Consider the following 18,751-nt stretch of genomic DNA (forward strand, 5'->3'; position numbering starts at 1 on the left):
TTCTTTGATGACCAGGCAAAAATTGTTACAGCTTCGCTGGGAAGTTCTGATTCATCCGCCATATTCACCATACATTGCACCTTCGGATTTCCATCTATTTTGGTCTTTACAAAATTCTCTTAATGGAAAAAATTTCAATTCCCTAGAAGACGGTAAAAGGCACCTGGAACAGTTCTTTGCTCAAAAAGGTAAAAAGTTTTGGGAAGATGGAATTATGAAGTTGCCTGAAAAAATGGCAGAAGGTAGTGGAACGAAAGGGTGAATATGTTGTTCAATAAAGTTCTTGATGAAAGTGAAAAATGTTTTTTATTTTTACTTAAAAAACCGAAGGCACTGTTTGGCCCACCCAATACATACAATGGAATAATATTCAGCTTCAAAAAGGAATGTATGATACTTCCTACAAAGGGGATAACCCTTGAAAATATTAAGTGGAATAATATATGAAAAATCTAGAATCGGCAAATTCATAGAGAAAGGCAGTTGTTTCAGGATTGCCATGGGCTGGGGTGAAGGGGTATGGGGATTTATTGCATAAGAGTTACAGAGCTTCTGTTTGGGGTGATAGAAATATTTTACATAGTAGTGATGGTTGCATGGCATTGTGAATGTAATTAACACCACTGAACTGTACACATTAAAATGGCAAATTTTATGTTATATATATTTATCATAATAAAATTAAAAAAAAATAAAAAGTAGTTCAATTAAATACATGAGAAAGCTCTTTAGAGGTAAAACAAATCACATAAATTCATTGTTTCCGAAATGCTCTATAAAACAGGAGGAAAAAAATGCTCTTGAAAAAGGAACAGTACATATACTCAGTAGCAAAAAATACAGTGGTTTATTATTTAGTTAACCATGGTCAATGGGCCCATATCCTTATTTAGGTATCTCAAAAACAATTCCACTCAATTTTTTTCCTGGAAGTTTCCTTTAAAGAATAATATATTCCTAATAATCTGATTGCATATCTCTATACTTTCAAGTGATGTTTTGACAACTTGGAACTTATTAATGAGTTTTGAGGCATAGTACAAGCTACTGGGAAATCACTAAAAAGAAAAAAATCACATTCTTTAGAATATAATTATTTCTAAAATCCTGATATTATTAACTGATCCATCATATATCTTCTAATGTAATAGAATACTATTTTACCTAGTTACTGAAATATTTATTTTAGTTCATGCCATAGTCAGTGGTCAATAAATGTTTGTTGATAAAAGTAATTTAAAGATAAAATGGCCCCTATAACAGGATATAGTTTTGTTGTCCAAAAAGCATGTCACAGAGCAATGTGAATGCTGTGGAAAGTTTTTTATGGTGCATAATTAATGACAAAATTCTAGCCAGTAGATTATTTGTTGAGACTTCACATTAAAACATAAACTACAAATATGTGTAAATCATGCCAAATGCATTAAATTGATGGAACGCATTAGATATGTCATGTCAACAGTGATGGACAGAACTCTTTTAAGACAGTAAAGAAAATGATATTCATTAATACTTAATAGGAAAAAATGCCATTTCCAATAGTCCCTCTCTTACCTTTAAAGTTATGGTTTTCCATAAATAAATACATACATCAAAGACAGATGAGATAGATAGATAGATAGATAGATAGGGATTTAGATGTAGTTATAGATAGACAGAAATACCATTATGTCATCTTCTGCTCTGGTGGCAAAGAAGCTCTCAGGTTGAGATGGATAAGCCATACGTATAAAACAGGCTAGGCAGCTGAGCCATACTATGAAGAACAGATGCTATGAAAGGGCTCCTAGGTCTGCAGTGATGTAGTGACTGTTGACTGAGTGTACAGAAACACACTCACAAACCTACATGTGAATGTGAGAGTGGATGTGAATTTACTCATGGACTAATTTGGGACTGGTTTATCCTATAGCACAATCTAGCTTAAACTGAATGACACACATACAAAGAAATATTTTTTCTATTTCTGATTTTCTTAAAATGATTCATGCATTTATCAAATTATGACTAAAATATCACTTATAGTCTCCTAGAGCCTGTTGTCTCATAAGTGCCAAATATGTGAATATTGGAAATGAAAGCAGGTATGGACTGCTTTTAATGAATCTACATATGTATTTAGTGGGTAATTTCAAACAACTCCCTAATATGTTTGGGTCATTTATATGCTTTTCTTCAGTGCAAACAGATACTGAACAGATTCTCTTACCAGATTTTCTTGTAGAAGCTAATATGCAGACACAAGGCTTGGATTTTTTTTCTCTCATTTTCCTTTCTGGACATCACTCACAATCTGGGCATAAATTGTATTGCTCCTCTAAGCTTATAATTCCTCATTTTGAGATTCCAACCTCTTCTCAGATTTTATCTTAACTTTTTCTGTCCTTAATTTATTGCTAATTTCCCTATGCATATGCATGTCAAAAAGCATGTTTTGTGTATATTTGTTAAAAGGTTTGGATTTTGTAAACCACCCTAAAGACCTTGAGGAGAAAAGCAAAATATAAAATATCATGTGTCAAAGCCAAAGTTATTGTTTGAACTTTTGCCTTCATGAAATGTCTATAAAACTTACGAAATTGATTAAGAAAAAAACTTTGAATGCCTTTGGATAACTGTAAAAGAGACAGGAGAAATGTGGTTAAGAGCAGATGGAAGTAATCAGTCATTTGAAAACCCAAGCATTTTAGTATTCCATCTGCAAGCCATGTAAAAACTTCTAAATAAAGGATAATATAAAAAATATTTTAAACAGCAAACCATTTGTTTTTTATACACTTGATTACCAGAAAAATTAATCTAGAGAAATCTAGCAAATATTCGGATGGTTTATATTTGTCAATATTGTAGAATATATTAAAGACCATCTTTATTTTAAGAGTTACATTTTTTTAATTATTGGAGTTTGAATGTCTCTAAGACTGCACTTTTTAAAAATAGCAATCAACTAAACTTTTAAGAAATTGGTATTTGTTTGGCCTCGTCCCAGGAGACTCTGCACCATGGTTCTCAGTTAAGGGACTGTTGACTGACATAGGGTCTGTTTACCAATTTCCTGGAATGCTACAGTATAAGATCTGGGATGTCATTCAATTTCCTGTAAGTTGTGCAGAGCAAAGAAAGCACAGTCTATCCCCGGGAGTAAAGGGAGACCCATTTGCGCTTGGTGCAGACCCTGTGCCTAGAGGCACACGTGGTTCCTCCCAGCTGCAAGCCAAGCACTGAAAATCACACCCAGTCTTCAGCACATTCATCAGGCCCTGGGAACCACTCTAGAATGTTAATAAGTGTTAATGAGTCAATGCCAGTGGGGTTTGCCAGAGTGGGGAAAGCTTCTGCCATATTCAAGGCAACCAGCAGCGCTTTCTAGGGAAGGTCTAGGAAGGAGACACCATTTCCTATGGATACCAGGGTTGTAGCAGCATATGTGTTCCTATGAAGCTCTTTAATCTAAATGTTGCTGTGGATTTTATTTTATTCTTTAATTAAGACATGACTGATGTAAAATATCCTGTAATTTATGTGTGTACAACATAGTGATTCACAATTTTTGAAGGTTATACTCTATTTATAGTTATTATAAAATATTGGCTAGATTCCCTGTGTTGGTCAATATATACTTGTATCTTATTCATTTTATACATAATAGTTTGCACCTCTTAATTCCCTACCCCTGTCCTGACTTTCCTCCCTTCCCTTTCCCCACTGGTGACCACTGGTTTGTTCTCCATATTTGTGAGTCTGTTTCCTTTTTATTTATTCACTAGTTTGTTTTACTTTTTGGATTCCACCTATAAGTGATATCATAAAAAAAAAAAATCAATCACAAAAAACTGATACTTTCTAATTACATCTAATTAGTTACTGTTAGTTTCTAATCACAACTAACTTTCTTTGGGGAAGAGTAAAAACAATTATGGAACAAGAGAATCTTACTTTGGAAGCATGTCTTTGCATTGCTAAAAACATTCTTGGTTATTTAGCAATAAGTCTTATGAATGAATCACAGAAAAAAAAAAGTGAATGAAAACAAAAAAGAAAACCTATATTTTTTCAATTTAGCCTTAAGTTCAGATTGAAGTCAGTACCACAAGTATTTTCACAGACAAAGCTATGAATAGCACGATTATAGCCAGAAAACCAGAAGACTATGAAAAGCATCCACCAGTTAAAATTAGACACTCAGCCCTCTACCCTCCTCTGCACTCATTCAGGAATATGGGCTCCCCGAAAAGGTTACAGGATGGATAACTCAATAGATACACCACTTGTTGCTGGTCAGTGCATCCACCTCTGGTTGGATTTCCTACTAATGTCCACTCATCTAGTCTCATTTAATATGTCCTCTACATATGCTCTGCACATGCTCTGGAGTAAGATGTATCTCTTTTTTTTTGCCTATATATATTTTTTTCAGATTATCTTACATTATAGGTTATTATAAGATATTTAATATAGTTCCTTGTGCTGTACAGTAAATCCTTGTTGCTCATCTACTTTATGTACAATAGTCTGTATCTGTTAATACTATACTCCTAATTTATCCCTTCCCCCTCTCTTTCACCTTTGGTAACCATAAATTTGTTTTCTATGTCTGTGAGTCTGTTTCTTTTTTGTATATAGATTCATTTGTATTATTTTTTAGATACCATTTAAAATTGTGTCAAAAAAACCAAAAAAATTAAAAGTAAACTTAACCAAGGAAGTGAAAGACCTATATGCTGAAAACTAGAAAACACTGATAAAGGAAACTGAAGATGATTCAAAGAAATGGAAAGATATCCCATGCTCTTGGATTGGAGGAATTAATATTTTTAAAATGGCCATACTACCTAAATCAAGCTCAGATTTAATGCAATCCCTATCAAAACACCTGTGACATTTTTCACAGAACTAAAACAAATAATGCTAAAATTTATATGTAACCACAAAACCCAGAATTGCCAAAGCAATCCCGAGGAAAAAGAACAAAGGTGGAGGCATAACCCTTCCAGACTTCAGACAATACTATAAAACTATGGTAATCAAAACAGCATGGTATGGGCACAAAAACAGACATACAGATTAATGGAACAGAATAGAGCATCCAGAAATAAACCCATACACCTACGGTCAATTAATTTATGACAAAGGAGGCAAGACTATACAATGGAGAAAAGACAGTCTCTTTAGCAAGTGGTGTTGGGAAAGGTGGACAGCTACATGTCAATCAATGAAATTAGAATACTCCCTCATACCATGTACCAAAATAAACTCGAAATTGTTTAAAGACCTAAATATAAGACATTACACCATAAAACTCCTAGAAGAGAACATAGGCAAAACCTTCTCAGACATAAATCATAGCAATATTTTCTTTGATCGGTCTCCCAAGGCAAAACAGATAAAAGCAAAAATAAACAAATGGGACCTAATCAAACTTAAAGATGTATCTCTTTATTTGGTGTCCTCGTTGCACTGACTTTCACACTCATGAAGTTTCAGAGTTGGTCCTAATAAGTTTCTTTTCCCTCTCTGGATCTTAATAAGTAAACACCACAAACATTATATTTTCAGAAGGATCTGCTGACACTATATATGTTCTAATCAACTGATAGTATGTGGGCCAAGGAAAAACTATATCCCCACTCATTGCTTTACTGAATATTTTTGTGGTCCTTATCTCTCTTTACTTGCATGGAGTCCTTTTCTTTCTTATTTTAGTTGTTTAAGGATCAGTGGTCTTGATATTTGAATTCCAAATGTGAAAGAACAAGCCCAAAATGTCAATATTAGTTTCCTCTTTCCCTTACAGATAATATAAATTATGAATTTCAACTTCAATACAAACCATATTTTTTCCAAATTTAGATCATATGATTCAATTTTCTCTTATGTAACAACATAAGATTAATCAGATAAAACTGACCAATTAGGATGTTAACTTGATAATTATTCAATTAGTTATAAATAAAAAGTAAATTTTATGTATATACTTAATTGATTTTTTTAAGTATATAGATACTTAATAAATATTTTTTTATTAAGTATATATATGGTGAAATACATATACTACACCTAATTCATTGGAATAATAGTATATGGAATATAGAAATTATTTAAACCTGGATTTCATTCTTTAATTCATTCTCCATTCCTAAGAACACGTGACCAATAATCAGATGAAATTTTAAAATGCACTATTTTTAAGTTTAATTTCTGGAGCTACAAAACACACCAGAACTGTTGGGTATAGGTATGGTGTTTTGTTTGTGTGTTACAAGGAGTTTGAGAAGGGATTGACTGCTTCCATTGACCTAATTCACGGAACAATAATTAAGTAATTAAATTTCACCCTACTGAATATGTAGACAAGCAAGTAGTATTTGTTCAGGTATCAGATGAGTCTCTGACCTAATGAAATTACTTGGAGATTTTAATGGGTGACAGAACTATGTCTTAAAACAAACAAACAGACAAACAAACAAAAATCAGACTCCAAGCCCTCAAAAAAAGAAAAAAAAATTAAAAATGGAGTAAAAGAAAGGTAAATGAGTGAACTATCTATTGCTGTTGTTAAGGATGAGTAAAATGTAATCCCTGTTGCATATACTGACAACATCAGATAAAGTAAAAGGCCAGACTTACAAGGGAATTGAGTGTATTTACAAAGGTACTTGTAACAGAAACCTCTAATTATAGAGGAGGGCTTTAGTTTTCAAAGGCACTCTGAAAGCAGGGAAATCTGTAATTGCTTTGCAGAGTAGTTCAAACCGCTGAGGCAGCATTGTGAATTCAGTATAAAGCTGAGCAGAATGAAACAGTACCAAATTGGTTGTTAACACAAGCTGGCCTCAGAAACAACCTAATACTAAAATTCTAAAAACTGTGAGGACCATAGTAAATGGTAGGGGGGAAAAACTTGCAAAATGTATTTATGTTCTCTTATAAATCAGTTTGAAAATTGGAAAATATCCATAAATACATTTTTCTAAACAGCATCCATCTAATTCACTGGTTCTCACTTTTTGATGTGCATAAACGTCATCTAGGAAACCAGATAAAATTTAGACTTCAAGCCTCCTCACTCCAAGAAATGTGGATTAGCAGGTTTGGAATGGAACAAAATCCCTGCATTTTTACTGAGCACACCATGTGAATCTTAGATCTCACTTTGAAAACCTCTGCTAATCACTTCAGCACGTAACAGGGAAAGAGAAAACAGCATCAAAAATCAACAAAGTAGTTTTTTTCTTAAAATGCATAGATATCATTTGTTATAGGGCTTATATTAGGGGGAAAACGGACTAATGACAGAAGTGGCATAAGTGGAATTAATGATGTTTGTTCCTTGGATCAGATACCTATGTTATCTATACATCATTATAAAAACGTCCTCACGTTAAAATATAAGAGATAGTTCTAAGACTGCATTTCACCTGACAATGATACAAATCAAAGATAATCTAATAAAGGTAGCAAGGGGAATGACACACCATCTTGCCTATATACTTAAATAGTAGATATATGCTGTTTTATTAGAGGGTTACTTCTTTTTTTTGGACTAGTTTTGTTTTATTATACTGTATTTAGTTTCTGAAAGATTTCTAGGATTTAACCAAGAATAAATAACAAGGAATGTTGCTTTTTTCTAAGTTGTCTTGAGGAAAACACATTTGCAATTGACATTTTTTGCATTCATATGGTGAAATCTCAGTTTCCCCAGTGTCCATTTTGCAATTGTAGTGATAGAGTCACAAAACACATACCTTTCTTCCTATATTAGACATGGAAATAAGAAATTATTATGTTTTTGGGCTTCCCTGGTGGTGCAGTGGTTAAGAATCCGCCTGCCAATGCAGGGGACATGGGTTCAAGCTCTGGTCCGGGAAGATCCCACATGCCGTGGAGCAACTAAGCCCGTGAGCCACAACCACTGAGCCTGCACTCTAGAGCCTGCGAGCCACAACTACTGAAGCCCATGTGCCTAGAGCCCATGCTCTGCAACAAGAGAAGCCACCGAAATGAGAAGCCCGCGCACCGCAACGAAGAGTAGTCCCCGCTCTCAGCAGCTAGAGAAAACCCACATGCAGCAGCGAAGACCCAATGAAGCCAAAAATTAAATAAATGAATAAATAAATAAATTTTTTTAAAAAAAGAAATTATTATGTTTTCTAGCCTCACTTCTTTCTCATCCCAAACCATAATTCAGTCGAAAAATAATAATGGTACCAACAATTCGTAAGCATGGCTGAGCACTCACTACAGGGACAATCAGTGCTGCATGAATCATCTTATTTAATCCTCAGGACAGCCTTTGAAATAGGTACTCTCATTATGAGTGCAATGCAGAGGAAGAAACTGAGTCTTAGATGGAACAAGAAATTTCCTCAAAGTCAAAGAGCTAGCTAACCATGTAGGAAGAGCAGTGGGTTGAATGTGAAGTAGAAAATGTATCAAAATATGAGACATGAGGCCTGACTTGTCTTCCTTCCTCAATTTGTTTTGAGTAAGGGGTACTTTTCTTTGGAAGGTCTAATATTTTAAGACAGCATTTTTGATGGGAAAGGGCTGGAGGAGACAGATTAATAAGACATGGTCTCTTCCTTCAGTGAATTCACTGTTTAGTCTGAGAAAAAGACATATAAACAAACAATTCTGAATTCTAAACGTAAGTAAAAATAACACAATGCATGGTTTCTATAACAGAAATACCTTATGCTGTATTTGGAGGAACAGGACATATTTGACGTACTACTGGTATCTAATTTGGTTTTTGCATAACGGTAAGAGATTGTTAAAGAAAATGGTAGAAGCATTTTGGGCTGAGGGAACAACAAAGGTAACCAAAAAATGACAGATGTCTTCTACCAATTACATAATGAGTATCAAACATGAGTGCTAAGGGGCATGTATTATCTCATTTAATTCTATGAGCTTGGTCTTATTTTTCCAGGAAATTGAAATATAAAGAGATTAAAGGATTTGCCAAAGCTCATAACCAAATAAGTGATATCACTGGGGATTGAGCCTAAGGAAGTCTGACTTCACTGCTCAAGCTATTCACAACAGAATAGTAGTTACTCCCCCCTGAAAACTTGGTTGACACATTTGGGGACCAGCAGAAGAGTATAATTAGACTTCAGTGATTTTGAAGGACATAATGTGAAATGAGGCTGAAGAGTGAGATTAGGAACAGATTGTGGATGGCCTAGCATGTCTTGCTGCAGAGTTTAGAATTCACTCTATAAGCAATACTCAGTGACTGTTAAATACGAGGAGAAGAAGTTTAATAATCAGATGAATGTCCTAAAGAAGGTAACTGTAGAGGCAGTATGGAATCAGAATGGTAAAATATTTTAGGCAGGCTGAGAATTCTGGAAAATATTAAAATAGTTTACTGTGAGTTTAAAGAATGAAATCAAGTCAGTAGGGATACATTCCCAGAAGCAAGAACTGCTTTAAGTGGCATTATAATGACAGAATTGACAAAATTTGCCAACCTATTTTATGTGCAGAAACTGATCCAAGGATAGTTAATTACATTAACAAAAGCCTGTAAGAGTCTGTAGCAGGCCTTGTCTTACAAACATTCAGCCGTTTAATCATCTTAAAACCCTAAAAGGAATGTACCATTATTAACCATTACAGAAGTGAAGAAACTGAGGCAAAAAATAGCTAAGTACTTTGCCATAAATCGTTCAGCTAGTAAGAATTAGAGCAAAATTTGAACCCAACTAGTGTGTTTCATTAGAAGGCTTTATTAGAAGCATTGCAACTGATATTTGCAAAACAAGACAATATGTTGTTATGCCTTGGAGAATACAGTTGAAAATAGAATATTCTGTATCATAATTATGAGAGGGTCATTACCAGGGGAAACTGGCAGGTTGCCCAAAGAGATCCTCACCAGATGGCTTTGATCTGTGTGACTTTGGCAAGTGTAGTTTTAACTCTCCGTCTTTAAGGCACAGAAACTTGATATTACCTGTGTCCCCAAAGTAATCAAATTTAAGAATTCTAATTCATAACAACCAAAGCTTATGAGAGAAGGGTACACAATGCCATGATGTCAATTCATTTTTTATAAGGAGAAATATAATTCTCAGAATTAGATCAGCTTTACCATCATTCTCTCATTTTCAACAAGCTTTATGTGAAGCCAAATTACAATTGGAATTTTTCTCAGTGAGCATGGAAATGGTGCAAATTGATTTAGTTACACGACACATGAGCAATATCAGGCTTTGTTAGCCTAACATACAATTCTACGTGATTGGGATTTGCCTACCAGGAAGATAAGATATCCAAATTAACCCTGATATCCTCTCCCAGGTGGAGTCTGGATAGTGGTGCCAACATGTGTATAGGTGACTCTCCTATTCTTTGTTTGCTGAGCAACACCATCCACAATGACTCATACATGCATATAATTGTATAACTACATACTTAAATATCATTCCATATAGTACATGTGCTATGTCATTCACATTACACAGTGGTCTTCACCCATCTCCATTCTTCTTCATTATATGATAATTCAGAGTGTAGAGTCAAGTTCTCAATCTTATTCCCTCATTTTCAAAAGCTTACTGGGTGAAGGTATTTTTTGCCCTGGGAAGTACCATTTATGATTATGCCCATTTTAGAGATGTTGATATTAAATTATTGAAGAGTTATCCATCCATAGGAGTCAAGTAGGAATTTTGGAATTTAAAAATGGACCCCAAGCAAAATGACAATAATTTTCAGTTATAATTCAAAAGTCAATAACATTATGATATTAATTCTCACAACTTCCACATCAAATGTTTCTTAATATTAACAGGGCAGTGTCTCAGACTCAAGAGACTTATATATTATCTACATTGTTTAACAAAAGAAACATTCCTCTGTATGATGGAATTAAAAAGCAACTATGTATTTGGCAAGGCTTAGAACTCTGGCTAATTCCCTATAGAGCATGGTAACATCTAATGCATCCTAATTTCAAGGGTTTACTTAGCATTGTTATTTTACTGTGGCAAATGTATTATATGCCTCATAATAGAAATCAATTACCCGATTATGTGTGGTCTAAGATTAAACTCATCGTTCCACTATACACATGGGTAGGCAGATATTTAGGCTGTTAGAAGGAAAAATGAAGGCAAGGTAAAATAATCAGATAAATGTTTCTCTTTCAATGAATGTCAGTTTTATAATTTTACATCATCAGCCTACTTCTCTTGTATTTATGAATCATAATGTAGTTAGTGTTGTGAAAAAAACAAACAGCTAACACTTGTGTTTTATAAAAGGGTAATGCACACATTCAGTGCCAAGCTTCCTGAACCAGAACCTTCTTAAAAAGATGAAAAATAGTTATAATTCAACCTTGTTGAAGGTTGGAATAATTTGATTTACTGAAAACACTTTAATAGAAGTTACTACAATTTTATTTTGTATACTCTAATCAATTATGTACATGGTAAGTGATAAGATCAATTCACACTCAAGATTTGGTCTCTAGATCATATCAGGTGGTTCTTTTAAGTTGGTTCATTGGCACACATTTCAACATGTGACTGTATCATGCCACCTATTTAGATGAGGTGAACAAACTAACTCAATTTCAATGCACACTTGAAAATATATACTCTGAGTTGTGCATGATAGTAAATGGTTCAAGCAATACTTGCATTCAAAAAGCATTTGCCATTATTTTGTTAATAGGCCCTATTGCTTTAAATCTACAAGGAATGCAAATAACTGATAATTATACAATCATTGAGGAACTCTCCAGTGACTTACTTCAGTTAAATGTTCCAACAGGCATGTTTAGCACTGCTTTCGGGATTGGTAAAATTCCAAAAGTCTATAAAGTTCTGCAGAGTGCTATCAAATATGCATAATGAAGCCCAAGATGTAAATTAAGAAGATTTATATGGCTGCATTCTGCTTACGTTATTCAATACCAATGCCTCACAGGCTTTTATGCAGCAAATAAAGTGTTCTTTTTCTTGAATTCTATTTTAAATGGTCACTATGGATTCATTCTGACATTACTTGGCTCACCCATTATAGAATTAATTGTCGTTTTAAATCTATAAATCATCCTAAAGGTTTATCACACAACACAGTCAAATTACATGTTACTCCACGCATACCACTGCAAAGAAATGGTCTAAAGATATATGAACAGCTCAAGCAGATTCAGAAATAAATGCACACCATTTATACTGATGGCCTTTCAAAATATTATCCAGGAATTATGATGTGACACTCCAACAATTTCCTTGTTGTTTTAGACTTAGAGATGCTCATCTCTGAAATTTGAAGAATGTTATTATAAGTTTGATAAGTAATGCTAATATCTATTAAGAGGAATGTATGAACTTTATCTGCATAGAGACAATTCACCACCACATATAATTGGGCTGATGAGATAGGCATGTATCCTAATATTGGAAGTGTGAAGCCTGGGTTCTTGAAAACATGAATTATTTTATATAACAGTTAAGCAAAAAAATAGTATCTAAGTCTTCAGACCATACTTTGCAGTAAGACTAAAGGCACTTGAAAAGCAGAAAAGGGACAAATAGGAAAATATGGCATTCCATTTAAAGAAGCTATTCTAAAAGCTTGTGACTAAAACGTACAGGGGAAGGATGTCAAGTGGAATTAAGAACTAATGTTAAAGATTATAAAAAAAAGTCTAACAAGTTTAGAGACATTCGAACATATCTTTGAATGTTTATGTCTGCATGCATCAGGAAATAAATGCTATGTTCAACTTGAAAAGATTGGATAATTTTCTAACTGAATATTAACTTTTACTGGCACAAACTAGAAATCAGTTTTCTTTCAGAGATGCTCATCTCTGAAACTTGAAGAATGTTATTATAAGTTTGATAAGTAATGCTAAGATCTATTAAGAGGAATGTATGAATTTTATCTACATAGAGACAATTCACCACCACATATAATTGGGCTGATGAGATAGGCATGTATCCTAATATTGGAAGTGTGAAGCCTGGGTTCTTGAGAACATGCATTATTTTATATAACAGTTAAGCAAAAAAATAGTCTGTTTATTTCCAATTTATTTCAGGGCATTGAAAATATGTGATAAATAATTTCATATTGAGTATTTTAAACAAAAAGAAGTATAAAGCAGACTGAATAATTATAATAATCCATTAATATCAAAGTATTCACAAGCTTTAAACATTGAAATATACACTTTTCATTCAAATTTTTGCTCTTACACATAAAATATTATCTCTTCGGTTCACTGTAAATGTTTTATTTGCTCCCATTTTGAAGAAAGATTTTCATCATTGTGGCAAGAAAGAACAGCTGGAGAAGCTTAACACCAATTTATTATTATAACCCTCTCTTCAATATACTCCATCTGAATGAGAATATTTCAGTAAGATCATTATTCATTAAACTTTAGTTTAACTTAAAAAATAGCTACCTTAACATTTTACATAAAATGGTTTATTTTAAATTAAAAGTTACATGATTAATAAAATGGGAGTGATATAATTTAGGCTTTTCGTTGGGTACCTCTGTTGTTCTAGCAAGAGATTACAATGTTTATACTTAGCGATCTGGTTCAGACCCAGTATCATCAGACTTTGCATCTTTATAGCCACAATGATTCGTAAAAGCTGTTGGACTAAGTCAGTCCAAAGATTTTGAGAATATGTTAAAGCAACCAGAAAAGAAATTCACTCATTTTCTTAATATTCTTTAACTTGTAAGGAGAGACTGGCATTTCTGTGCTCATTGGGAGAGAGAGAAAGAGAGAGAGAGAGTGGTAAGACAGAGATGCAGAAACAGATTAAGAGAGCCAGAAAGAGAAAGAGAGAGAGAGATACATAAAGAGATGATGAAAAAAAAGATCATCACTCGTGATGGTTAATTTTATGTGTCAACTTGGCTAGGCTATGGTGCCCAGTTAGTTGGTCAAGCATTATTCTGGAAGTTTCTGCGAAAGTGTATTTTGATATTAACATTTACATCAGCCGACTTTAAGTAGATTACCCTCCATTATGTGGGTGGGCCTCATCAAATCAGTTGACGGCCTTAATAGAACAAAGATTGACAACTCCTGAGCAAGAAGGAATTCTGCTAGCAGGCTGCCTTTGGACTTGAACTTCAACTCTTTCCTGAGTTTCCACACACCCTGTTGGTTCTATTTTGCTGGAGAACCTGGCTAATACATCATTATATTTTTGTTGTATCAATGTCTGAAGCCATATCTACTTCTGATCTTCTCAGTTACTTGAGGCCACTAAATCTCCTTTTCGCTAAAATAATTTACCTTGATTTTCTCTCATTTATAGTTGAAGGAATCCTGATGCAGTTTATATACTTTGAAAGAAGCAGAGAAAGAAAAGAAGGGACTAGTTCTTAACTAATAAATGCTAACATGTTTGTAAAATGTCAAAGTAAAATAATTTTACTAAGTCTTAGCTTTTTCATCTGCAAAATGAATATAATTATAAAGAATTATTTTGGGATGTAAAATGAATATACGTGGTAGTGTTTTGTAAGCTATAAAATGTCATAAATACAATATATTATGTAACAATTTCAAGAAAACATTTGGGATTTTGCTGACTTTTAATTAAAAATATTTTAAATTATCATTTTATTTATATTATGCTTCTTTGTAATGTCCATAGTTTAAATAATAAATAGAAAAATATTTAGAAATATGGTAAGGAATCTCTAAAATAAATGGATGGTTGAACAAGACGATCGTTGTGGTATACAATTAAGGCATTAATTGGATTTTTATGTAATGGTGAGACAGTTAAGTCAAGCAGCCTACACACTTTATTCTCACAGGTAGTATAGTTTGTTTTTTTCCCTAAAGTATGTTCCAGTATTGCACACCTGCCTCCAGAGATTTTCTGCAAATAGATGAGGTCTGTATGGATGTATAAAGCATTTCAGTACACTTTATGAGATGGCTTTTCTGAGAAGTCTTCCAATTTAAAAAAATCTGCTTAAGTGTGTTAAATCCAGTATGTTCCATATTTATATAAACACAGGTATTTTTATTCACATGATATACTGTACCATCCTCTTGAATCACATTACAGAGAATACAGTTGAAAACCACAACCTAGTAGTAGGTCTGTTTTCATACTAGACACTTTTTAATTTAGTAGAATATCTAGAACCATAGAATTCTGCACCATTACTGATTTCTATAGCACTCAACAAATTATATTCCGCTCTTATACATTCATTAAGTTCTGTGTTAAATCCAAACTCAAGGAATAAAGGAAAAATCTGAAGGGATAGACACAGAAATTGGCAATTCTTGGATTGTTCTTTGTGTGTGTATGTGTTTATATGAGATGGACAGAAACATACGAGGAAGGAGAAAGAATAGGTAAGTAAAATGAAAATTCAAGCCCTCTTCTCCAGAAACGTGAGACATGCCTGGAATTGTTTGTAGGGCTCAGATTTCTGGAAAAAAATAGATACTAATTTTTAAATATAGAACTTACAGAATCAGAAAATTGATTAGTAAATACTGTATCATTTCTTCCCAGTCTACTTAAAACAACATTAATAAAAACATAGGGGAATCCAATAGCAAAAAACAATGAAGTTTACATCGCATATAGAAACCTCTTCTCAAATTATTATTCTTTTTAAAGATTTATTATTTATTTTTTTATTTTATTTTTGGCTGCGTCAGGTCTTAGTTGCGGCACACGGGATCTTTATTGCGGCATGTGGGATCTTTTGCTGCAGCATCTTTTGTTGCAGCACATGGGCTTCTCTCTAGTTATGACGTGCGTGTTTTTTTCTCTTCTCTAGTTGTGGTGTGCAGGCTCCAGGGCACGTGGGCTCAGTAGTTGTGGCGCGTGGGTTCCAGAGCACATGGGCTCTGTAGTTTGCAGCAGGCAGGCCCTCTAGTTGAGGTGTGCGAGCTCAGTATTTGTGGCACGCAGGCCTAGTTGCCCTGCGGCATGTGGGATCCTAGTTCCCCCACCAGGGATCGAACTTGCGTCCCCTGCATTGTAAGGAGGATTCTTTACTGCTGAACCACCAGGGAAGTCCTGACATCTCAAATTATTTATCACCATTCAGGTGTATTACCAAAATTATTCTCAAATTTTAAGTGATATTTAATATTATTACAGAAAACTATTTTTTCCCAAAAATACGGATTTATAAGATATTCAAGTTGTTTGTGTGTGTGTGTGTGTGTGTGTGTGTGTGTGTGTGTGTGTATATACTTGCATGAGACATATAATTTTTTTGTTGTTAAATCATGCTTAGAGATTTTCTTTCTTCTTTTTTATATTTTATAAGTCAAGTAATTAAAATGAGTTGAATTCTCTCTTTTGGTAATGATAATCTCCCCAGTAAGTCAACGTGATTGCTGTATTAGTCACATATATTCAATAAAATGATTCCACATACCTAGCCAGTAGCATGAATATTACAAAACCCCAAGATTCCCAAGTAATATAAACATTCAATTCAAGAGGTCCCTGTTTTGACAGTCATATTATCTAACTATCAATTCTGGGTCTCACTAGTCATTACCTACACAGGGAAGGTGACAAGAGATTACCAAATAAATACCATCCTATTTACAGTTGAGAACTTCTAGAGATTATGACATATAACACAAATACAGAATTTTTTGTTTTTTTAAGAATTGATATAATTTCAATATGCAAAAAACTTACATGTTGTTGGTGTGGAAATTATTTATTTTTTTTCTTAAATCAGCTGTAGAATGAACCATAGTCACCTTCCTAAGGAGTACTGAGTGAACGGCGAGGGGACAGAATTTCAAAATAAAATATGTGAAGTATCTAATTATTTTTTAAAAATTAGAATATAATTCAAATGAAAAATCACAATCAATAACCCAAATCATATTTCTGAAAATCAAATGAGACTGTAGATATGCAGGTGATTTGTGAATTAAGTTGCCAAACATTCATTTGAATATTTAGAGTTAATGAGCTGATATAGTAATGCTAATTGCCTCACAGACTGAAATGCATGAGATGTGTGTATATGTATGTATATTTTAATTGAATGCATATGAATACTTTTGTCAACACTTGTAAATATAGCTACTGATACTTTGGCTTCAGTCCTTACTCTGCTTCTTAGTCTGTGTGTAATCTCACATAAAATTATTAAACTCCCAGATCTTCAGCTGCCTGATATATAAAAAGGGAGATTAAAAACTAAACTAAATTATGGTTGAGTCATTTGGAGATCATTCAATCTAAAAAGAAAAAAATGATTAGCACCTATTAGATTACCGAGGATATAATAGTTCCGTAAGAACCATTTTTTCAATGAATGTTTGGACACATGTATTCACCTATATAGTGTTGGGAAATAAGTATTTTTTTAAGCGAATGGTGAAATAAATTAGAAAATATGTTTTATTGGATACTGATACTCATTCTGATACTAATCAGTAAGGTGGACACCTATCACCTCTCTGACCTTACTGTCTATTTCTCTTGCTTTATTCCTTCTGCTGCAGCCCAAATCTGCCTTCTCCATGCACTGGGAGTGTTCCAAGTAGACCACATATATTCCTGCCTTGGGGCTTTGAATTCAACTCTGTTTTAAAAATTGAAGTATAGTTGATTTACAGTAATAACTCTTCCTTTTACTTAAACCAAGGTCCACAAACTTTTCTGTAAAATACAGACTAATTTTTTTCCTGGGTTTGCAGGCCATATGGCCTTTGTAGCAACTCTGCTCCTAAAAGCAGCCATAGGTAATATGTAACAATAGATGCAACTGTTTTCCAACAAAACTTTATTTATAAAATAGGCTGGGGTAGGAGGAGGGGTAGGCAGAAGGGAGGGTGCTATAAATGGTCGGTAGGCCTTGGTTTTTGGTCTTTGGCTTAGACTGCTCTCCTTTCAAATATCTGCATGACTTGCTTTCTCCCCTCCTTTCAGTTTTTGTTGAAATTCCACCTTCTCAAGTCTAACCAGAGAACTGTATTTACAACTGCAAATGACTTCAACCCTGACCAACACAAACTTTTCCCCTTCCCTAATTAAATTTTCTTCAAAGCAGTTATCACCTTCTAACAGACTTTAGTGATTTTTGTTTTAAATTATCTGTACACTATCTATTAGAATGTTCCATAAAGTCTAGAACTTTTAATTCTTTTTTCTGTTTCTATTCAACGTTGTACCTCCAGTGTCAAGTATAGTACCTGACTCATAGTAGATGCCCAATATTCATCCTACTTTTTGGTATCTGATATGAGGCCAGTTAACACTATATAAAGAATATCTTGAGAGAAGAAGGAAGAAAGGGGAGGGGGAATGGAGAGGAGCAGTGATATGCATTTAAGACTGCTGCAAACAGGGAGGCTGCAACTGGAATTGCTTACATGTCCTAGCCCTTGCTTTAGCTACCAGGTTCAGTGATACATGTTACTGCACTCTAACTTGAATTTTCTTATCTGTTAAATGATGACACCCAATGAAAGCCTCTAATGATTCAGTAACAAATATCTTAAACAGTACTAACTTTCTTCCTTGATGATATGTCAAATCATCCTTCAAGAAATTGTTCGGCATGCACTAAGAAAGCAGTGGCTTTTCAAAGAAGACCACAAGGTGCCAAGAGCTGGGAAATAAAAGATAAGAGGAAACTTATCTGAAAAACATCTCTGATGTAAGGACAAGGGTCATTGTGGCATGCTCTTTTGCCCTTTTCTTCTGATAACGATATTCCTTTACAGGAATATTTTTCT

Source organism: Balaenoptera borealis (genome assembly GCF_965194805.1).
Source record: "Balaenoptera borealis genome assembly, chromosome: 4".
NCBI classification, from domain to species: Eukaryota; Metazoa; Chordata; class Mammalia; order Artiodactyla; family Balaenopteridae; genus Balaenoptera; species Balaenoptera borealis.